Raw genomic sequence first — 24,718 nt, 5'->3', positions numbered from 1 at the left:
GAAAAGATGAGCAAGGTAATTGAGTATTAATGGGACAGGGGCAGTAAAGGGATCGGAATCCCTTTCCATGCACCAATCACTCCAGGCTGACCAGGCGGAGATGTAACATCTCCTGGTGCCCGGGGCCCATGAGTCCCATAGGAGATCTTTAGTAGATTGCGATAGGCCGTGGACCGACCAGGAGCCCCTGAAATCGTCCAGGCCACCAGTTCCAGACGTCCTTCCAGGACGAGGGGGTGAGGTTCCCCTCGCGGTCCCGACAGGAGGAGTGGAAAGGTAGGAAGTAGGACAGGGTTGTCGTGGGACATCTCCAGGAGATCCGGAAACCACGGTTGACTCTGCCAGAGAGGTGCTATGAGGAGGAGCGATATCCTGTGGGTGCGTAAGTACCGTAGAACCCGTGGGATCATTGAAAATGGAGGGAAGGCGTAGGCCCCGTGAGGGGGCCAGTCTTGAAGAAAAGCATCCGCTGCTTCGCCCATCGGGTCCGGAAGCCAGCTGTAGTATCTCCGTAGCTGGTGGTTGGTCCTTGAGGCGAACAAGTCTATTGATAGCGGGCCCATCTGGTGTCGTATTGCCTGAAATACCTCCCTGTTGAGTGTCCAATCGCTGGTGTCTCTCCAGTGTCGGGAGAACCAATCCGCCGTCAGGTTGGAGACCCCTGGGAGATATTCCGCCTGTAACGTGATGTTCTTCCGTATGCAGAAGCTGTAGATGTCCTTCGTGGCTTCGGTCAGGTCTTTGGACCTCGCTCCGCCCAGGCGGTTGATGTATTGCACCGCTGAGATGTTGTCCATGCGGAGTAGGATGCAGCAGTTCGATTTGTCCTTGGCCAGGCTGCGTAATGCGAAGGAGCCCGCAATCAACTCCAGGCAATTGATGTGGAGATCGGTCTCCTCTTCCTGCCATGGGCCCCCCGTGGAGGCCTCTGAGCAGTGGGCGCCCCATCCCCATAAACTGGCGTCCGATTCCACGACGAAGTCCGGGGAGGGGCCGAAGATCGCCTTGCCGTTCCAGGCTTGTATGTGTAGTAACCACCATCTCAGCTCTGATCTCACCTCCCGAGTGAGTGGGATCCAATGGTCGTAGGAATGTCCGGTGCGCAGGTATCCCGCTTTCAGCCGTTGCATGGCCCTGTAATGTAGAGGGCCCGGGAATATCGCCTGAATGGATGAGGACAGGAGTCCTACAATCCGAGCGAGCATCCTGAGCGGTATTGAGTCCATCCTCAAGACTCGCCTGATTTCTTTTCTTATAGAGGTAATCTTTTTCGAGGGAAGGCGTAGTACGCATTCCCTCGAATCGATGTCGAAACCCAGGAACTGTACCGACTGGGATGGAGAGAGAGACGACTTTTGTCTGTTCACCACGAATCCCAGGGATTCCAGTAAGTGAACTACAAATCTCGTCTGTGATCGTAGCCTGGACGCGGATTCGCAGAAGATCAGCAAATCGTCCAAGTATACGAGACAGCGTATGCCCTTCGTACGGATGCGAGCCATCACCGGTCTCAACAGCTTCGTGAAGCACCACGGAGCCGAGCTGAGGCCGAACGGCAGGCAAGTGAACTGGCATACCCGTCCTCTCCATCTGAAGCGGAGAAATTGACGGTAATCTCTGTCCACGGGAACCGTGAGATACGCGTCCTTGAGGTCCAGGCGTGTAAACCAGTCGTTCTTGACGAGAAGGTCTTGTAGAAGATGGATACCCTCCATCTTGAAGTGTCTGTAGACCACAAAGGCGTTCAGTTGTCGGAGGTTGATAACCGGTCGATACTCGCCTGTCTTTTTCTTGACCAGGAAAATATTGCTTATAAAGCCTCCCCCGTCTGGCGCGTATTGAATTGCGCCCTTCTCGAAGAGCGTGTGAATCTCTTCGTCCACCAGTCTGCTTTGCTCTAGTGACATGTGGATCGGGGGGGGGGGAGTGGTTTGAACGGGTTGCGCGGCAAAGTCTATTACGAAGCCGCGCACCGTTTGGAGAACCCAGGTGTCTCTGGTAATCTGTTCCCAGTTCTGGAAAAAAGAAGACAGGTTGCCTGCAATAAACTTTGGGACACTGGTTTGTACAGTTGGACTCACCATTATTGAAGCGGCCGCGGCCGCGGCCCCTGAAGCCTCTGGTCCTCCCTGCACCTCGGAACGTAGAGGGCCTTTGTGAGGAGGACGGGAAGAAGGTCGACGTCTGCGGAAGCGACCTGGAACCTGAGGACCAAAATCGGCTGGCGGCACGGTTCCGCTGTCGGCCAGCCCTTCCAAAAACACCTCTTGTGGGAGGAGTGTGGAACACCTGCCTGAGGGAGGTCTGGGCCTTATTTAAGGTTGCGAACAAGTTCACATGTCGTTTCAGTTCGGAGATGAAGGCGTCACCAAATAGTAGGCCCTGGGCCTTCGGTCCGAATTCCTTGGCTCCTAGTTCCAGGAGCTTGCTGTCGATCTTGATCAGCGCCGATCGGCGTCTCTCAACGCACAGTGCAGCATTAGCGTTGCCCAGTAGGCAAATTGCGCGTTGGGCCCACTCGCGTATGGCATGAGGGTCTAGCTGCGAGTCCTGGTTGAGGGCCAGGTCAGCGAGATACAGCATCTTGGCTATGGGGCCTAGCAGATCTAGCACCTTGTCTTGTGCCGCCTTCATGCCCTTTTCCACCCCTTTGCGCGGGTCTCTGCCCGAACGTGACATAAACACTACCATAGTGTCATCAAATTCTGGCGTCAGTGCCACTTTGTCGGGGATCAGCGGCCTAGGGCATTCGGCCCGGAGGCGCGTCCGTACCTCCTTTTCCAGTGGCTTGCGCAGCCAGTAATGAATGAATTTTGCCAGGTGTTCCGGCAGTGTCCATTCCGAGGACCGAGGGTGTCGGATGGTACGCGGGTCAAATAACAGTATCCCCTGGTCATCCATAAAGACCCCATCACCGGGCGGCCCGGTGGGGCGGTCGTCGTCATCATCCTTGGCTAGGAAGGTCTCCTTGACGTAAGTGGAAGAAGTGGGTGGTAGGTCTTGCCACTCCTCGTCGTCTGAGGGTGAGCCGTCCCTTTGCCACTCGTCCACCACATTCAGGGGGTGTGGGCCATAGGTCTCGTCTTCGTCCGAGGACAGGGGTGCGAAGGGTGCGGGTTGTCGGTCCGCGCTCTTCACCCGCTTGACGGGTATCTTGCCCCTCGCTTTGGCGGAGGGGGGGCTTGAAGCCTTTCTGTGCCTTTTGGTCTTGGGCACTTCGGAGCCCGAGGCATCCGTGCGTTCCGGCGGACTAGTGTCGCCTTGATTGTGGGGGAGGGCTCGCAAGAGGGCCTTTTCTACAGAAGCCGCCACGGCGGCATTGATCATGGCCTGAAAGTCTGGGTTATTTTGGGTATCCTCCATGATCCGAGGTATCTGTGACCTGTGGGATGAGAGCGAGTTTCAATGGAAATTCGTGGAGGTTTAACGAATTGGCAAAAATTTTTTATATATCAGCTCCCGCCACAACCGGAGTAACCCGGTGTAGGGGTATATGTATAGAAGGCTCGATGCACGTAATATAATCAGGTAGGGCTGTAAATAGTAGTGAGGCCCTTGTGCATACGCTCGGGGTTTCACCCCGGGTGGTGTGCCGTGGAAACCAGAGGACACCCACATCAACCAAAACAAGGTGGTCTGTAGCGCCCTGCATGCGTATCTGGGGGGTCACCCCAGGTGGTGTGCCATGCAAAAATACCCAGAGGACACCCACATAAATTTCACCCTTAGGTGCAGTAATGAATATGACCCTATGCAGGGTAAGTATATGAAAATTACCCTGAACGGGTAAGGAAATTCCAGCAAAATCCCTTGAGGGATGTAAATATAGGTATATGTCACTTTAAATTGTTTTGTCCTGTCAGTGCAAGGACTATGTGAGCTGTATACAATGAGCCTTCAAATACATATATGTATCATTGCATGCATTTATTCTTGCCTATGGAGGCAGATACACAGGAAAAAACACTGTAGAAAATCTTCTACCCTCTAGGGTAGTAGAGAGTGATCCTCCCCTGCCTGAACGAAGGAGGCTAGGGGAGAAGGCGGGGAGAGCACCCCTGAGGGCAAACCCCGATAGTGGCAGCGGTCGGGTGAGTACCGGACCGCCGTTTAGGTGAGAGACGGCCGCCGCGGATCTCGCGATGCCGCGAGATCCATGAAATACTGCAGAACCCCGGCTACCCTCCACCCGTCCCCACGAGCCCCTGTAAGACAGTGAAAACAGGTCCGCGCGGCGGGCGAGGCACAGAGAAAGGCCGCGCCGCCCGCGGACCGCAGAGAGGGAAAGACTTCAAATAAAACAGGGACAGTTGCAAACAGAGAGGGGAAAAAACGGGTACAAGTAGTCAGGGTAATAATGTGTGATAGAAGCTAACATAAACAAGTACACATTAATGATTATCAATCAGATTAAACGTAATGAAGTAGTAGGAGAAAAATACTCTGACCTGTTGATGGCTGGAGCAGCAAAGAAAGAGGAAATGATGTCATAGACAGACCCTTTTATGGGCAGCATATCTTTTTTCTCATTGGTTGTTACTGTTTCTATGCTGCTGGAGTTTTCAGTAAAGAAAGATATGCAAATATGAAGCCTCCTGTCATGTGGTAAAATTTGGTTGAATTGATGAAATGGCGTTTGTGTTTTTTTATTTTATTTTTTTGTTAAAGGAAAAATTATTGACATCAGTGGTGCTTACTTTAGTGAATACACTCTTTCTGCTACATGTTTTAACTCTGCCCAAAGCATTTTGTAGTACAAAAGTGGTATTTTGTAAAGGTGTGGTATCCTGTCTATTATGTATATGTTTAGGCTGCAAATGACCAGTGTGGAATACATTTTTTTTTGCCATTTAGGAGTTAAGTCACTTTGGTTTCTATTTATGCTGCTCTAGCTAAGAAAAACAAACCAAAACAAACAGTCAGCTTAACTCCTTCACGACGTTGGAGCGTGTTATGCCTTCCTACAAAAGGAGGGCTTTAACGCCGATAGGGCGGCATAGCACTCCCAAACGATCGAGCCCTTCCTCTTGCCCCCATACTCGCCATCCTCGTCTGTTATGATTGGAGAGACTGCCTTACAACCCATGCAGTCCCTCAGCAGCCAAACTCCCCGATCACATGACACAGATTGATGTTATTGACAGATTTTGGATACAATGCTTTCATCAGTCAAATTATTGTATGCCTATGGGCACTGCCATAACTTGCCAGGTCTATGAACTGTTAATCCGGAATATATATATATATATATATATATATATATAGAGTGTAAATAGAATAGGATGGCGCAGAAGTATGGAGAAAACAAATTAAACAAATAAATGCAGCAACCTACAAGGGGATCTGATACAATTCACCAAGTAAGACATAAACCATAAAAAGTAGGTGCGCAAAATAAATTTATCACTTCAACAATAAAATGTGCAAAGCATGCAAACTTATCTTACAATAAGCTATCGAAACGCAGGTATATCCATATATTCGGAAAACACCATATATCAAGTGACCAGCTATAAAATTGCAGGTCTATACATAAATTAGGAAAACACCATATATTGAGTGATTTGTGCAGAACAATTACACACTGATCAAAAAATAATAGTGAATAGTAATAAATAATACTTGCACAGGTCAGCTCAGATGGTCCAATCTGAAAATATAAACAGACACAGACCTAGTGCAACACTGTTAAAACGAATAGATATAGCTGGAGAGGAATATTTCAAACTCACAATTGTGGAGTGGTTGTAGTACCACTCCAAACTATCTGGCTCTGGGGGGGATCAGTCCCCTGTAATCGTGGGATCCGGTGGGTAGACAACTGGAAGCAATCACTCGGTAACCGGTCCGTTTACAATTAAAATTCCATTTTATTTCCACATAAAAATTATGTATAAAAATAACATAAAAGTTAAAAATAAGTCTTCCTGTCGCTAGTATGAGAGTTCAACAAGTCCAGAGTTGCACTTTCTGCATAAAACGAAAGTAATAGTTCTCTTACTCTGTCTTCGAATTCTCCCAGTCAGTGAAGATACTTCCGGCTTCCGGTTTCCGGTATCACGCAACGCGTTTCGCCCCGCCTCTTGGGGCTTTCTCAAGCGTAAATGTGGGTGGCTCCCAATGTCCTTTAAATAGTCTCTACCCAATTAGCCAGATTGGCATCTTTATAAGTGTCATTACTTGATCCTGTCATATCATACATATAAAGTGCAAATGTGCTTCAGAAAACCAGCATCTAATGTATCCATTAATCCAGTTATAATTAGTTGAAGATACATACATATGCTAGAACAATATCTAAAAAATGTGCAGTAAAAATGTATTAATGCTTTGAAAATTTATATTGCAAATATATATATACCAAATAAAAGCAACAATATTCTTGGAACAAGATCACTTAACATAGTGTCTGAATACATGTTAAATAAATACATCTTGTGGGGGGATTTAAATATATACATAGGTATGGGTGAAATTAGATACAGCCTAAAATATATTCACCAACTAATGTTAAGCTATCACCAATTTCCCAAAACCAAAAGAGAAGGGGATATCTACTAAACACATACCCATCTGAACACCTTATTATCTCTTTATTAGAAACTACATAAATGTTGAACATTAGCCATACTGATCATATGACCAGAATAACCGTCAGAGAGGGTTAAACTCTAGAAAAAAATGGTGGGTTAAGCACTAGAGAAAAATAAAGGAAATTATACTGATAATATGTCCCAAATATATTAATCCTCTGTCCAAAAATAGCTATCAGAGAGGGTTCAACACTAAAGGAAGTTAGAAGGTCAAACGTTAGAGGAAGTTAGGGGGAAAATATATTGATCATATGTCACGAATAACTGCCAAAGAGGGTTAAACACTAGGGGAAATTAGAGGGTTAGGCACTAGAGGAAGTTAAAAAGGTCAAAATCGATATTCAGTCCTGTGGGGAATAATGTATCCATATAGTAGGCCCATTTCATCTCTTCCTGCCCAATTTTCTTGATGAAATCGCCTCCTCTCCAGTCTTTATACACTCTTTTTATCCCTGTAAAAGAAAGGCCTGAAGGATCTTGATTGTGTGTCTCCTTAAAATGATTTGAGACACTGTGACTTGTGACCCCCTTCCGGATGTTGTATATATGTTCACGTATTCTCACATAGAGAGGCCGTGTGGTTCTCCCAATATACTGGAGACCACAGGGACATTCTAAGAGGTATATTACATTAGCACTTCGGCATGTAATATGCTCCCTTATGTCGTATTCCTTTTTGTTTTTAGTTGACCGGAATTTGTGTACTACTTTGTCAGTCCGGCGTGTATCTCTGCACCCCAGGCATGTTCTACATTTGTAAAAACCTTTTAGGTCCCCAAATGCATTATTAGTCATCGGTGGAATTTTTTCTTTTAAAAAACTTCTCACCAATGAAGTCTTGAAACTCGGTGCTCCCCTGAAAGTGATATTTGGTTTCTCAGGTAGTGTATCTCCAAGATCTTTGTCCATTTTCAGGATATGCCATGATTTGTTAATCACTCGTTTTATTGCTTTATGTTCCGAATTAAAATTAAACACCATTAAATCTTTTGGGGGGTCCTTTCTACTGTTTATAGGTTTTTCCAAAACATCCCTCTGCGTTAGCTTTTCCACCTCATGCCATGTCTTGTTTAGAATATCATCAGGATAATCCTTCTCCTTAAACTTATTCAGTAACTCTTTAGCTTGTATCTGGAAGGTGTTGTCCTCTGTACAATTCCGCCTAAGTCTCAACAGTTGCCCTTTCGGGATACCATTGAGCCAGGGTGAATAGTGGCCACTGTTATACGCCACATAACCATTGGCATCCACCTTCTTAAAGAAGGTTTTTGTTTTCAATGTATTATCCGCTACGTAGATATTCAGGTCTAAAAAATCAATGGCTGAGGGACTGATATTATGGGTAAGTTCAATTCCCCAGTCGTTATGGTTAAGAAACCTCAAGTAGTCTAGAAAGGTGTCTTCAGTACCATTCCATATGAGGAACATATCATCTATGTAACGGCGATAGGCAAGCACGTGTGCACCCCAGCCATGGTCACCATAGATGAAACTTTCCTCCCAATGGGCCATGAATAGGTTGGCATAGCTAGGTGCATACGTGCTGCCCATCGCCGTTCCACGTAACTGTAGAAAAAATGAAGAGTCAAACCAAAAATAATTGTTCTGGAGGGACCACCGAATGCATTCCAAGAGAAACTTCACCTGTGAGGGGGGTAAGTCATGATATTTCAACAAAAAGTGTTCTACGGCCGCGCATCCCCTATCATGTGGGATGCAGGTGTACAGTGAAGACACGTCACACGTAATAAGAAGGTATTCTCCCTTCCATACAAAATCCTTCACCATATCGAGTACATCCATAGTGTCCTTCAAATATGATCTGGTGAGAGGTACAATAGATTGTAAAAATGTATCTATATATTTGGAGATGTTGTAGGAAATGGACATAATGCCCGACACTATTGGTCTACCCGGAGGTGTTTCCAGATTTTTGTGGATTTTCGGGAGTATATAAAAGACTGGGGTTCTTGGGGATTTGATGTTTAAAAATTCGTATTCCTTTTTGGAGAGAATCCCTTCCAATTTACCCTTGTCCAAAATTTTCACAAGAGACTTTCTTATATCCCCTAATGGATCTTTCCTCAGTCTCTCATATACTGCCCGGTCCTCTAATTGCCTTTTGCACTCTGCCACATATTTAGTTGTATCCATCACCACCAGACTTCCGCCCTTATCTGCGGGTTTGATGATGATGTGTTCATTTTCTCTAAGACCTTTCAATGCCTGTCTCTCATCATGTGTGAGATTCGGCTCTTGTTGTCTCTTTTGCAACTTCTTTAGATCATGTGAGACCACCCTCTCAAAGGTTTCTATTGCACCTTGTTTTAGATAACTCGGATAGAAGGTGGACCTGTTTTGTAAATTGGAGTGTTTGAACGGGTCTTCCCTCTCAGTCTTATTACATTCTTTATTAGAATTTAGGAAGAATTTTTTTATAGATAGTTTTCTGCCATATTTCAGCACATCAATGTGTGCTGTAAATGGATCAAACTTTCTAGATGGAGCAAACTTCAGTCCCTTATTAAGCACTTTAGTCTCATTATCACTCAACGTGTGAGTGGAGATATTAGTAATGCCAACTGGAATTATCGGTTGTATCTCTTTTCTTTTTTGTTGTTTCCCTCCTCTACATCCTCTAGGCTTGCCGTCCTGGTTCTTTTTGTTGGAAACTCTCTCCTCATCGGTGTTCTGTCTAAAAAATCAGATCCTTCCTCTCTGTTTAGGACTGAATATCGATTTTGATAAGTATTCCTGTTGGAATACGCATAGTTTTGGAAGGTATTTCTATTGGGGGGCATATATTCCCCTCTTTCTTTTTGAGATCTAACATTATCTCTATTTGTCTGATAATTACGCTCGGTATGGCTATTTTTCCTTCCTCGTTTGACAACTTGTACCCAATCCTCTTTCTTTTCTTTCTCATTGGGCTTAAACTCCCTTTCCCTCCACGGGGTTATCTTTGGTTGGGTAGACCTTTCTGTAACAAATTTTACTCGGTCCTGACGTCTATAATAATTCCTCTGTGGGGTTATGTCAGAGCTACTTTTCTCTCTTTGGAAATTTCTGACCCTCCCCTCTTCATAATCCTTCTTATCTCTCTTATATTTCCTATATTTGGTGTCTTTGATTTCCCTTTCTATTTTGTCCAGACTTTTTTTAGTTCTATCTGACAATTCATTAAAATCTTCTGTTCCCACACAAGGTTGCAATTGCTCCTGTATGGAATCAACCTGTTTGTCAAGTTCTGTCAAAGACTCCATTCTGCATGAGATAAGGATATTCATACATTCCATTGAGAAGCGTTCTAATGCCGCATCCCAAATGGCTGCATATTTGGCATTTTCCTTCTCAAAGGTGGGTTTCTTAAAGAAACGAAGGCCCCTAGGGGTAATATTTTCTTTCAGGTATTTTTCCATTGTGGCGATTTCCCATTTGTACTTAGTTTCTTTTATAAGCAATTTCTCCAAATTTTTAAATATAATATCAATATTACTGTCAGTCTGTTCTTTAATTTCTACATGATCGTCCTCCTGATCAAAAACACACGTTTTCTTTCTATAATCAAAAACTGACATGTTTGCAGCCCCTAATTCCAATGTATCAGAATGGAACAATATAGAGTGTAAATAGAATAGGATGGCGCAGAAGTATGGAGAAAACAAATTAAACAAATAAATGCAGCAACCTACAAGGGGATCTGATACAATTCACCAAGTAAGACATAAACCATAAAAAGTAGGTGCGCAAAATAAATATTCCTCTCCAGCTATATCTATTCGTTTTAACAGTGTTGCACTAGGTCTGTGTCTGTTTATATTTTCAGATTGGACCATCTGAGCTGACCTGTGCAAGTATTATTTATTACTATTCACTATTATTTTTTGATCAGTGTGTAATTGTTCTGCACAAATCACTCAATATATGGTGTTTTCCTAATTTATGTATAGACCTGCAATTTTATAGCTGGTCACTTGATATATGGTGTTTTCCGAATATATGGATATACCTGCGTTTCGATAGCTTATTGTAAGATAAGTTTGCATGCTTTGCACATTTTATTGTTGAAGTGATAAATTTATTTTGCGCACCTACTTTTTATGGTTTATGTCTTACTTGGTGAATTGTATCAGATCCCCTTGTAGGTTGCTGCATTTATTTGTTTAATTTGTTTTCTCCATACTTCTGCGCCATCCTATTCTATTTACACTCTATATTGTTCCATTCTGATACATTGGAATTAGGGGCTGCAAACATGTCAGTTTTTGATTATAGAAAGAAAACGTGTGTTTTTGATCAGGAGGACGATCATGTAGAAATTAAAGAACAGACTGACAGTAATATTGATATTATATTTAAAAATTTGGAGAAATTGCTTATAAAAGAAACTAAGTACAAATGGGAAATCGCCACAATGGAAAAATACCTGAAAGAAAATATTACCCCTAGGGGCCTTCGTTTCTTTAAGAAACCCACCTTTGAGAAGGAAAATGCCAAATATGCAGCCATTTGGGATGCGGCATTAGAACGCTTCTCAATGGAATGTATGAATATCCTTATCTCATGCAGAATGGAGTCTTTGACAGAACTTGACAAACAGGTTGATTCCATACAGGAGCAATTGCAACCTTGTGTGGGAACAGAAGATTTTAATGAATTGTCAGATAGAACTAAAAAAAGTCTGGACAAAATAGAAAGGGAAATCAAAGACACCAAATATAGGAAATATAAGAGAGATAAGAAGGATTATGAAGAGGGGAGGGTCAGAAATTTCCAAAGAGAGAAAAGTAGCTCTGACATAACCCCACAGAGGAATTATTATAGACGTCAGGACCGAGTAAAATTTGTTACAGAAAGGTCTACCCAACCGAAGATAACCCCGTGGAGGGAAAGGGAGTTTAAGCCCAATGAGAAAGAAAAGAAAGAGGATTGGGTACAAGTTGTCAAACGAGGAAGGAAAAATAGCCATACCGAGCGTAATTATCAGACAAATAGAGATAATGTTAGATCTCAAAAAGAAAGAGGGGAATATATGCCCCCCAATAGAAATACCTTCCAAAACTATGCGTATTCCAACAGGAATACTTATCAAAATCGATATTCAGTCCTAAACAGAGAGGAAGGATCTGATTTTTTAGACAGAACACCGATGAGGAGAGAGTTTCCAACAAAAAGAACCAGGACGGCAAGCCTAGAGGATGTAGAGGAGGGAAACAACAAAAAAGAAAAGAGATACAACCGATAATTCCAGTTGGCATTACTAATATCTCCACTCACACGTTGAGTGATAATGAGACTAAAGTGCTTAATAAGGGACTGAAGTTTGCTCCATCTAGAAAGTTTGATCCATTTACAGCACACATTGATGTGCTGAAATATGGCAGAAAACTATCTATAAAAAAATTCTTCCTAAATTCTAATAAAGAATGTAATAAGACTGAGAGGGAAGACCCGTTCAAACACTCCAATTTACAAAACAGGTCCACCTTCTATCCGAGTTATCTAAAACAAGGTGCAATAGAAACCTTTGAGAGGGTGGTCTCACATGATCTAAAGAAGTTGCAAAAGAGACAACAAGAGCCGAATCTCACACATGATGAGAGACAGGCATTGAAAGGTCTTAGAGAAAATGAACACATCATCATCAAACCCGCAGATAAGGGCGGAAGTCTGGTGGTGATGGATACAACTAAATATGTGGCAGAGTGCAAAAGGCAATTAGAGGACCGGGCAGTATATGAGAGACTGAGGAAAGATCCATTAGGGGATATAAGAAAGTCTCTTGTGAAAATTTTGGACAAGGGTAAATTGGAAGGGATTCTCTCCAAAAAGGAATACGAATTTTTAAACATCAAATCCCCAAGAACCCCAGTCTTTTATATACTCCCGAAAATCCACAAAAATCTGGAAACACCTCCGGGTAGACCAATAGTGTCGGGCATTATGTCCATTTCCTACAACATCTCCAAATATATAGATACATTTTTACAATCTATTGTACCTCTCACCAGATCATATTTGAAGGACACTATGGATGTACTCGATATGGTGAAGGATTTTGTATGGAAGGGAGAATACCTTCTTATTACGTGTGACGTGTCTTCACTGTACACCTGCATCCCACATGATAGGGGATGCGCGGCCGTAGAACACTTTTTGTTGAAATATCATGACTTACCCCCCTCACAGGTGAAGTTTCTCTTGGAATGCATTCGGTGGTCCCTCCAGAACAATTATTTTTGGTTTGACTCTTCATTTTTTCTACAGTTACGTGGAACGGCGATGGGCAGCACGTATGCACCTAGCTATGCCAACCTATTCATGGCCCATTGGGAGGAAAGTTTCATCTATGGTGACCATGGCTGGGGTGCACACGTGCTTGCCTATCGCCGTTACATAGATGATATGTTCCTCATATGGAATGGTACTGAAGACACCTTTCTAGACTACTTGAGGTTTCTTAACCATAACGACTGGGGAATTGAACTTACCCATAATATCAGTCCCTCAGCCATTGATTTTTTAGACCTGAATATCTACGTAGCGGATAATACATTGAAAACAAAAACCTTCTTTAAGAAGGTGGATGCCAATGGTTATGTGGCGTATAACAGTGGCCACTATTCACCCTGGCTCAATGGTATCCCGAAAGGGCAACTGTTGAGACTTAGGCGGAATTGTACAGAGGACAACACCTTCCAGATACAAGCTAAAGAGTTACTGAATAAGTTTAAGGAGAAGGATTATCCTGATGATATTCTAAACAAGACATGGCATGAGGTGGAAAAGCTAACGCAGAGGGATGTTTTGGAAAAACCTATAAACAGTAGAAAGGACCCCCCAAAAGATTTAATGGTGTTTAATTTTAATTCGGAACATAAAGCAATAAAACGAGTGATTAACAAATCATGGCATATCCTGAAAATGGACAAAGATCTTGGAGATACACTACCTGAGAAACCAAATATCACTTTCAGGGGAGCACCGAGTTTCAAGACTTCATTGGTGAGAAGTTTTTTAAAAGAAAAAATTCCACCGATGACTAATAATGCATTTGGGGACCTAAAAGGTTTTTACAAATGTAGAACATGCCTGGGGTGCAGAGATACACGCCGGACTGACAAAGTAGTACACAAATTCCGGTCAACTAAAAACAAAAAGGAATACGACATAAGGGAGCATATTACATGCCGAAGTGCTAATGTAATATACCTCTTAGAATGTCCCTGTGGTCTCCAGTATATTGGGAGAACCACACGGCCTCTCTATGTGAGAATACGTGAACATATATACAACATCCGGAAGGGGGTCACAAGTCACAGTGTCTCAAATCATTTTAAGGAGACACACAATCAAGATCCTTCAGGCCTTTCTTTTACAGGGATAAAAAGAGTGTATAAAGACTGGAGAGGAGGCGATTTCATCAAGAAAATTGGGCAGGAAGAGATGAAATGGGCCTACTATATGGATACATTATTCCCCACAGGACTGAATATCGATTTTGACCTTTTTAACTTCCTCTAGTGCCTAACCCTCTAATTTCCCCTAGTGTTTAACCCTCTTTGGCAGTTATTCGTGACATATGATCAATATATTTTCCCCCTAACTTCCTCTAACGTTTGACCTTCTAACTTCCTTTAGTGTTGAACCCTCTCTGATAGCTATTTTTGGACAGAGGATTAATATATTTGGGACATATTATCAGTATAATTTCCTTTATTTTTCTCTAGTGCTTAACCCACCATTTTTTTCTAGAGTTTAACCCTCTCTGACGGTTATTCTGGTCATATGATCAGTATGGCTAATGTTCAACATTTATGTAGTTTCTAATAAAGAGATAATAAGGTGTTCAGATGGGTATGTGTTTAGTAGATATCCCCTTCTCTTTTGGTTTTGGGAAATTGGTGATAGCTTAACATTAGTTGGTGAATATATTTTAGGCTGTATCTAATTTCACCCATACCTATGTATATATTTAAATCCCCCCACAAGATGTATTTATTTAACATGTATTCAGACACTATGTTAAGTGATCTTGTTCCAAGAATATTGTTGCTTTTATTTGGTATATATATATTTGCAATATAAATTTTCAAAGCATTAATACATTTTTACTGCACATTTTTTAGATATTGTTCTAGCATATGTATGTATCTTCAACTAATTATAACTGGATTAATGGATACATTAGATGCTGGTTTTCTGAAGCACATTTGCACTTTATATGTATGATATGACAGGATCAAGTAATGACACTTATAAAGATGCCAATCTGGCTAATTGGGTAGAGACTATTTAAAGGACATTGGGAGCCACCCACATTTACGCTTGAGAAAGCCCCAAGAGGCGGGGCGAAACGCGTTGCGTGATACCGGAAACCGGAAGCCGGAAGTATCTTCACTGACTGGGAGAATTCGAAGACAGAGTAAGAGAACTATTACTTTCGTTTTATGCAGAAAGTGCAACTCTGGACTTGTTGAACTCTCATACTAGCGACAGGAAGACTTATTTTTAACTTTTATGTTATTTTTATACATAATTTTTATGTGGAAATAAAATGGAATTTTAATTGTAAACGGACCGGTTACCGAGTGATTGCTTCCAGTTGTCTACCCACCGGATCCCACGATTACAGGGGACTGATCCCCCCCAGAGCCAGATAGTTTGGAGTGGTACTACAACCACTCCACAATTGTGAGTTTGAAATATTCCTCTCCAGCTATATCTATTCGTTTTAACAGTGTTGCACTAGGTCTGTGTCTGTTTATATTTTCAGATTGGACCATCTGAGCTGACCTGTGCAAGTATTATTTATTACTATTCACTATTATTTTTTGATCAGTGTGTAATTGTTCTGCACAAATCACTCAATATATGGTGTTTTCCTAATTTATGTATAGACCTGCAATTTTATAGCTGGTCACTTGATATATGGTGTTTTCCGAATATATGGATATACCTGCGTTTCGATAGCTTATTGTAAGATAAGTTTGCATGCTTTGCACATTTTATTGTTGAAGTGATAAATTTATTTTGCGCACCTACTTTTTATGGTTTATATATATATATATACACACACATATATATATACAAACCAGTGCACTCGCTTATTAACTAAACAGTGATTTCAAATCCTAAATAGTACTATTTAAAAACACCTCACCTAGGTAGAAAATAATGGGGGTTTGGTTACATTATATGATCATACATTGTATAAGTCTGCCAACTGCATCAAAGTACCCCATTCTTGACAGGTCCTACTCTAGCAGCCTAATGCTTGCTCTTATGAGATTAATCCACTTACTTGGGAAATGCTTCCTTACTGGGACTCTCTGCAAGTCAAGGCTAAATAGGATCCTGGAATGAGACACCTGTGACAGGGAGGGGTGCAAAACCCAGGGGTTGGCCTAGACCCCCACAATTATAAACAAAGTCAGGAGGGCTGCACTCACCTAAACATGCATATATTACAGGGTGCTACTGGGACCAAAATACAAAAATATATACAAACCAGTGCACTCGCTTATTAACTAAACAGTGATTTCAAATCCTAAATAGTACTATTTAAAAACACCTCACCTAGGTAGAAAATAATGGGGGTTTGGTTACATTATATGATCATACATTGCATAAGCCTGCCAACTGCATCAAAGTACCCCATTCTTGACAGGTCCTACTCTAGCAGCCTAATGCTTGCTCTTATGAGATTAATCCACTTACTTGGGAAATGCTTCCTTACTGGGACTCTCTGCAAGTCAAGTGGGGTACTTTGATGCAGTTGGCAGGCTTATGCAATGTATGATCATATAATGTAACCAAACCCCCATTATTTTCTACCTAGGTGAGGTGTTTTTAAATAGTACTATTTAGGATTTGAAATCGCTGTTTAGTTAATAAGTGCACTGGTTTGTATATATTTTTGTATTTTGGTCCCAGTAGCACCCTGTAATATATGCATGTTTAGGTGAGTGCAGCCCTCCTGACTTTGTTTATATATATATATATATATATATATATATATATATACATATTTCTATACACTGCCACCAAAAAAAACAAAGGTCTGGTGAATCCTGGCATTGTCATCTTGGAATATGCCCGTGCCATCAGGGAAGGAAAAGTCCATTGATGGAAAAACCTGGTCATTCAGGTAGTCAGTTTACCTAATTCTTTGGGCACATAATGTTGTTGAACCTAGACCAGATCATAGCATTGACCCCACAGGCGTGTACAGTAGGCACTAGGCATGATCGGTGCATCACTTCATCTACCGCTCTTCTTACCCCGATGCGCCTATCACTCTGGAACAGGGTTAATCTTTAATCATCAGACCACATGACCTTCTTCCATTGCTCCAGAGTCCAATCTTTATGCTCCTTAGCAAATTGAAGCCTTTTTTTCCGATTAGCCCCACTGATTAGTGGTTTTCTTAGGGCTACACAGCTGTTCCGTCCCAATCCCATGACTTTCCTTTGCATTGTGCGTGTGGAAATGCTCTTACTTTAACTATTAAACATAGCCCTACTGTTGTTTTTCTACAATATGATTTCACCAAACGTTTAAGTGATCGCTGATCACAATCAATCAGGATTTTTTTCCGACCACATTTCTTCCTCGAAGACGATGGTTCCCCACTATCCTTCCAGTTTTTAATAATGCTTTGGACAGTTCTTAACCCAATTTTAGTAGTTTCTGTAATCTCCTTAGATGTTTTCTCTGCTTGATGCATGCCAATGATTTGACCCTTCTCAAACAGACTAGCATCTTTTCCAAAACCACGGTATGTGTCTTTCGACGTGGTTGTTTAAGAAATGAGAAGCTACACATTGCATCAGTTAGGGTTTAACCCCTTAAGACCGGAGGGCGTACTATTACGTCCTTTTAAAAGCGGCTCTAAACGCCGCCGGACGTAATAGTACGCCCTCCGGTTTTTAGTAACTTACCCGGTCGCTGGCGGTCCCACGCCGGCGATCGCGGTTCGGGGGACTCCCAGGGAGCCCCCCGCGGCACGTCCGCCCTCCAGGAGCCCTCCCGGCCATGTGAGAGTGAGGTCCTTGCGAGGACCTCACAATCACATGGCCGGTATAGCTGCCTGCTGCATTGCCAGCAGGGGGACCAACTGTAATGACAGTTGGTCCCCCTGCTGGCTGAAAATCAAATAAAAATTTTTTAAAACAGTGTAAAAATAAATAAATTATATACTTAGATCATATATATATATATTATATATATGATCTAAGTATATATATACACATATACATACACACACATACACTGTCTAGGTGTATTTTAATATTAATATATATATAATTATATATATATATTAATATCAAATTACACGTAGACTGATACTGATTAAATATATATATAATTATTGTTATATATATATTTATAAATAATATAAAAAAATTAATATGTAAATATGTAAAAAAATTAAATAAAAAAAATAATTAAAAATAAAATATTAAAAAATATATAGATGTTTTATTTCGTTCTAACTGTATTCTGATATTAATATATATATATATTTATATCAAAATACACTTATAACGAAATAATATATATATCTATATACATAAATATATACGTATATATCACTATATATATACCTATATATAAATAAAAATATTAAAAAATATATATATATATATATATATATATACGTATATATACACATATGTATATATATACATATATTAATTCTACACATATATTTATGTAATAATTTTACATAATTAGGTATCCTAATTAATTACAATTAGCGGGACCTGCCTGACCACCCATGCCGAAAGTATAGGTAATTTAATTTGCTAGCACTATATTTAACCCTATAACTTTCCAAGACACCATAAAACCTGTACATGGGGGGTACTGTTTTACTCGGGAGACTTCGCTGAACACAAATATTAGTGTTTCAAAACAGTAAAATGTATTACAACCATGATATCGCCAGTAAAAGTGACGTTTTTTGCATTTTTCACGCACAAACAGCACTTACAGGGACGATATTATTGCTGCAATACTTTTTACTGTTTTGAAACACAAATATTTGTGTTCAGCGAAGTCTCCTGAGTACAACAGTACCCCTCATGTACAGGTTTTATGGTGTTTTCAAAAATTACAGCGTCAAATATAAGGCTTGTGTTTAATTTTTTTCACATTAAAATTCGCCAGATTGCTTACGTTGCCTTTATGACCCTATGGTAGCCCAAGAATGAAAATTACCCCTATGATGGCATACCATTTGCAATAGTAGACAACCAAAGGTATTGCAAATGGGGTATGTCCAGTCTTTTTTAGTAGCCACTTAGTCACAAACACTGGCCAAAATTGACGTTTTTTGCATTTTTCACACACAAACAAATACAAACGCTAACTTTGGCCAGTGTTTGTGACCAAATGGCTACTAAAAAAGACTGGACATCGCTTATTTGCAATACCTTGGGTCGTCTACTATTGCAAATGGTATGCCATTATGGGTGTAAATTTATTTCCTGGGCTACTATACAGTCTCAAAGGCAACGTAACCAATCTGGCGAATTTCAATTTCAAATGTAACACGCTATATTTGACCCTGTAACTTCCCAAAACACCATAAAACCTGTACATAGGGGGTACTGTTTTACACGTGAGACTTTGCTGAATACAAATATGTGTATTTTATTGCAGTAAAAGCAAACAGTATTATGACATTGACAGTTAAAATGTCATGAAGAACGAAAAAAATCAAAAAAAATCTTTTCTCCCATTTTTTCATATTAAATTATGTTTCATAGCTAAATATTTGATATTAAATGAAAGCCCTGTTTCCCCTGAATAAAATGATATATAATAAGGGGGGTGCATTTAATATGAAAGAGGTGAATTACGGTTGGACAGACATATAGCGCAAATGCCAGGTTTTGTTTACGTTTTGTTTCGTTCACAACTTGTACATTTGGCTGCGGTGTTAAGGGGTTAATAATTTGATGCCAGCTGAAAGATAATCGGCCATGCAGTAACTATCCAATAATAGGCTCTTATCTATTTGCTTAGTTAAATCCAGGTGGTGACTTTTTTTTTTGGCCAGGCAGTGTATGTGTATATATGTATGTGTGTGTATATATTGCAATTGGTATGCCATCATGGGGGTAATTCTCATTCCTGGGCTACCATACGGTCTCAAAGGCAACGTAACCAATCTGGCAAATTTCAACGTGAAAAAAACTGAAAAATGTAACATGCTATATTTGACCCTGTAACTTCTCAAAACACCATAAAAGCTGTACTTAGGGAGTACTGTTTTACACATGAGACATCGCTGAATACAAATATGTGTATTTTATTGCAGTAAAAGCAAACAGTATTATGACATTTACAATTAAAATGTCATGCAGAAATTAATATTTGATGTTTAATGAAAACCCTATTTCTCCTGAATAAAATGATATATAATAAGTCTGGGAGCACTTAATATGAAAGAGGTGAATTACGGTTGAACAGACATATAGTCGAATTACAAGTTTTGTTAACATTTTACTTTTATAAAGATATGCATAATACCTTCCAGGTTTATTTACACTATTTCCTTTTACTACCACCATATGAGTTTATTATTTGGAATGTTTAATACAATGTCAAAGTCAGGTCAACTTATCCACAGCTGAAGAGAACATTCAGCAGAAATGCAAGGAATCTTTAGCCTCTTAGATTGGCACACATACCCACCTGCAGGTATACACAGACCCCCCCACCCCCAAGCAAATTAAGCTGCCGGCAAGATGCCAGTATATGAGAGTAGTATATGTTTATCCAGCAGTAGAGTCCATTTCCTTCTCTTCACTGGAGCAGTAGGCATGTGGATGTTTAAAGCCAGCGTTAGTGTGCATGAGTGCTGTCTTCACTGCCTGCAGCATTTGAAATACAGCATTGACCTGCATTTCAAATTAGACACACTGACTCGTTGTATAAGCTGCAGATCTACAGCAAAGGAAGCAGCTCTTGATATGTACACAGAAAAAGGAAGAAAAAAAAGGTTTTAGCTTAACACAGGCTATCCCTTTAAGAAAAACAATGACCTGTGTGGGAGGAGGGGCTGCATCCTGAGAATCAGGTGCATGTCTGAAGGGATGATGTCATCTTTCTAACGAGACCTGCCCGGGAGGGAAAAGGAAAACATACGGATGCAGGACAAGATATTTCCTTAATTGCAGTATTCCAGATGGGAGGATGTACAGGACATGGTTAAGACTGCGTGTAGTTGGTGTGAGTATCACAAATTGCATTTCTGCTTCAATCTGTGTTGTGGTGCTGCTGCTGCAGATACATGCAGTTTGAAGGTGACACATTGATTCTTTATATAACTTAAGAACAGCAGCGAGGCTGATGCTTGGGGTAATTCGATAGATTCGCTCAATGATGCTTGACAGGGAAAAATATGATTAACCCCATGTATGTATCACCAGGGCCTGATATGTATTATAGAACTGACTTGTTTACTTCTATTTTCCTATATCTCTATGATAGCAGGGCCTAGGCATGTTGTAAAATGTGTTGATAGGTTCCATTATAGTCAGGGATATATATTTGGTTGCTTAATTCTTATATCAGGCAAGTGATTAGTTAATCATGAGATGTGCATGTAATCTAATTATTCATGTTAATTGTTGTAGTTATGGGCGCTTTTCTTCAATAGGTTGTGTCTTCAGCAGATTTGTAAACAAATGACTACCTAATTCCTTAGATGTGTGAATGTTTATATTGCATGTTTAAGTGTTTACGTTAGAACATATTTTGTTGTAGGCCACACTGCTTTTTTTTATGACAAACAGAATATTCAGTGAGTGATGGGCAATGTAAACATCTAAGTGTGATAGGACTTCTGTTGTGATTGCAGTTCACCATCTTTGTTTTATTGTATTTGTTGTCATGCCATGTTTTGTAATCTTAATTGCATTAAAGAAGGGTATAAAGCATTCCTTAATGCACAATTATTGTTTTGGATGCATTTTTGTTTTTTGCAGGTGTTGCAAAATGGGCATTTGTTGAAACAAAACACATACATAGTAAGGCATAATGGACATAATGTGACAGGAACTCTCTCTACTACAATGTCATGTTGCCCTATAAATTTTCTTTAATTGTATGTAACATTTCTTAGGCCATCAGCAAGAAAATTAAGGGTCATGATTATAATAGTCAGGGTTATCCCTTTCCGTTCTGCATTCTGTACTGTCAAGTAGTCCACTCCGTATCTTTGCTCGAGGCATGGATGTGAAAAAAAAAAGTATGATAGCTTCTGTCTTCAGGGATGCCTGGGGATCACCCTGAATGTCTTAATTCGGTTTGCTTATATCATTTGCTTCCATACTGTTCTAGCATGTATTATTAATGTATTATGAGACATAGGGACAGGTAATATAATTTTATGACTTATTACCAGTATCGTCCCTGTTCACAAAGCTGCCATACAGTGATAAGCACATTTTAAAGAAGGTTGACTGTTAAAATGCAAGATTTTCCCTCTGTAAAAGGATCACAAATGTATGTCTTCTTTATTGACTAAACTAAAACTCAGATACTGCGTGCTTTGTTACACATTCTCAGGGAAGTACTTTTTTTTTCTTCTTAAGTATTTGCTTTTTTTTTTATAAATTCTTTATTTTTGAGTTTTCAAAAGAAAAAGTTTTTAACTTTGTGGGGTACAGAAAGGAAAATGGGGGTGCATCCTGTTACAAGCATTTTGGTTACATTTTTAGATAATAGCAGTTCATAGTTTACATTTGCATCTCTTTTTTTGTTTTTTGTCTAGTAACGTTGTGGGGTACAAAAAGGAAAGAGGGGTTCAACAGGTTACATGTATTTTGGGTACATTCGTGGTCATTGGCTGTTCACGATTTACATTGAGTTTCTGTAGTCTCGTTTGTAACCTTCGTCACCCGGGGTCTGGTAGGGTCGGGTAGGTAAGATGGGTAGGGGTGTCCCGTGTGTTCGACATAACCACCTTTTACCTTGTGTATAGGTGATAGGCCGTCGGCTGGCGGTTTTGGTGTTATGTTGTTGGGCTTAGTCCCGGCTATCGTCTATTTTGTGGGCTTAGTGAGGTGTCACTGTCATACCTCTTTCGATGCATTACGCTATCTCTGTCTCGTAGGGGTGAGGTGGTGCCTCCGGGATTGGGTCTTAGAACTTGGAGATCGTCTTTGTGTCTTATTGTCTGTTTATTGTGTTTGCATGAGCTCGTGGAATTCACCTGAGTTGGGTCAGGTGGTTGGTTGTATTCGTAATGTTTGCCAGTGTATGTAGTTGTTATCTGTTGTTTGTGGTGTGTTGGTGTGTGGTACGGGAGGTTGTGGGGCAGGGATGGGGTGTGGTATGGAGGAGGGGAAGTGCCCCCCCCCTCCCCGCTTGAGGTTTTTTACATCGCCAACCAGGGGTCCCAGATCTTATGAAAAGATCTGGTATTCTCGCGTATTAGTGCGGACAGTTCGTCCATCTCCATAGCCTCTTTAATCTTTCTCTGGGCCTCTGAGGCCGCTGGGATTTCTGGGCTGCCCCAGTGGGTAGCAATAGTTCTGCGTGTTGCTAAGGCCACTTTCGCTACTAGTTTGTTTTGTGCTCGGGTCAGATTTTCTAGGGGCCTGGACAGCAGCCAGGTCCACGGATCAAGGGGGATGTCGGTTTGTAGTGCTCTCGAGGTGGCAGCCGCCATCTCTTTCCATATTTGGGTTAAGTGTTGGCATTGCCACCACATGTGGATTTATGTTCCCTTTTCGCCACACCCTTTCCAGCGTCTGTCTGAGTCTGTGCGTTTCATTTGTTTGAGCCTCAGTGGAGTGAGATACCACCGGAGCAGGGTCTTGTACGCCTGCTCTTTGTGGTTGACACATATAGTCACTGTCGCTGTTGCTTCCCATATGTCCGCCCAGTCCGTGGGGTCCTCTGGTGGACCAAGATCCCTTTCCCAGGCCTTTATGTAGGAGAAGGCGTCAGATGGGGCTTTAAGTGACATGAGGTTGTATAGGTTGGAGATTTGGCCCTTGTGTATTGGGTTGTTCAGGCAACCTCTTTCAAATGCAGTGGGTTTTAGCACCGCCGCTGCGGCTATGTCAGGGGTGGACAGGAAGCTTCGGAGCTGGAGGTATCGGAAGTGATCGAACGTGTTATATGGTGTTTCGTTTGGCAGCTCTGGGAAGGGGATAAGGCGGACATTCTTGTAAAAATGAAATATTCTCGTGAGGTCGTTGTCCTCATACCTAGTGAAGTGTTGGGGTGTCATTCCTGGGGTGAATTGGGGGTTCCTTAGAACAGGCGTAAGGGGTTAAGGTGTATTTATGAGGTTGTATTTATCGGTCACCCGGTTCCAGATGCGAATGGCTGTTGTGAGGGCTGGTGTCGTGTATTGCAAACGGTGTGTACTATAACATTAATCCAAAATAGAAATAGAGAGTGTGCTATCACCAAGAGTGTACCTCACTCACTCAATCAATAATACAAAAACAGAAATAGCAGATATGGCTAAACAAGCAATATACGCTAAAAAGAGGGATAGCACATCAAGTGGAAGATACAACCTTAAGATAGGGCGGGATCTTGCAACAGATCTAAAACAAAATGAGATAATATGGTGAAGTATGAATGGGCAAGAAAATAGGTATCCAGGAGGTAGAGAACTTACAAAAGGTATAGCCGTTCTACGCTTGTCTCCCTTAAAGGGTATCTGTAGCGATTCAATGTCTGGCTTACACGGTAAATCTCCTCCAGATATTAGATCCTCAAAATGGATAGAAAAGGAATATACATAGAGTAGTACTGTATAAAATTATCAAAAGTTTATTTCACTGATTGTACTTACATCAAGGTTACAATCAGCGAGCTTATCTCCACTAACAAGTGGACCAGGATGGTAAATGGATAAGTATGCAGATGGTATATCAGCTGAAGTACCGTGTAAATACAGGAACAAATATGAATAAAAACAAATACAATAAAATAATATTGATACTCAATCCAACGCGTTTAGTCTCTGGAGACTTCTTCGTGTATGGTTGTTGTGGTCTGTGCGTTTTCGGTATCCATAGGTAGAGTGTTGGTAGATCCCTTCCGAATAGGTCGTGTTCCAAGTCTACCCAGCGCTTGACCCCAGG

General features: G+C 41.2%; 1 protein-coding gene across 5 annotated transcripts in view; it reads left to right on the top strand.

Moving 5' to 3' along the window:
• The window catches only part of USP54 (ubiquitin specific peptidase 54), a 205,615-nt gene that overhangs the window by 54,725 nt on the left and 126,172 nt on the right, over positions 1-24,718 (top strand). For 3 of the 5 annotated variants that reach the window (XM_063435304.1, XM_063435303.1, XM_063435301.1), the window contains exon 1: positions 20,608-20,837. The exons of 1 other annotated variant lie outside the window; for it this stretch is intronic. The gene's annotated coding sequence lies outside the window, so the exon portion shown is untranslated. Of the gene's footprint in view, positions 1-20,600; positions 20,838-24,718 lie in introns of those variants that run through there. One more of the 5 variants, XM_063435305.1, reaches the window with a different exon arrangement.

Source organism: Pelobates fuscus, chromosome 10 (genome assembly GCF_036172605.1).
Source record: "Pelobates fuscus isolate aPelFus1 chromosome 10, aPelFus1.pri, whole genome shotgun sequence".
In the NCBI taxonomy this organism is placed as follows: Eukaryota; Metazoa; Chordata; class Amphibia; order Anura; family Pelobatidae; genus Pelobates; species Pelobates fuscus.
The sequence above is the reverse complement of the archived record's forward strand: the minus strand, read 5'-3'. Positions and strand labels throughout refer to the sequence as shown.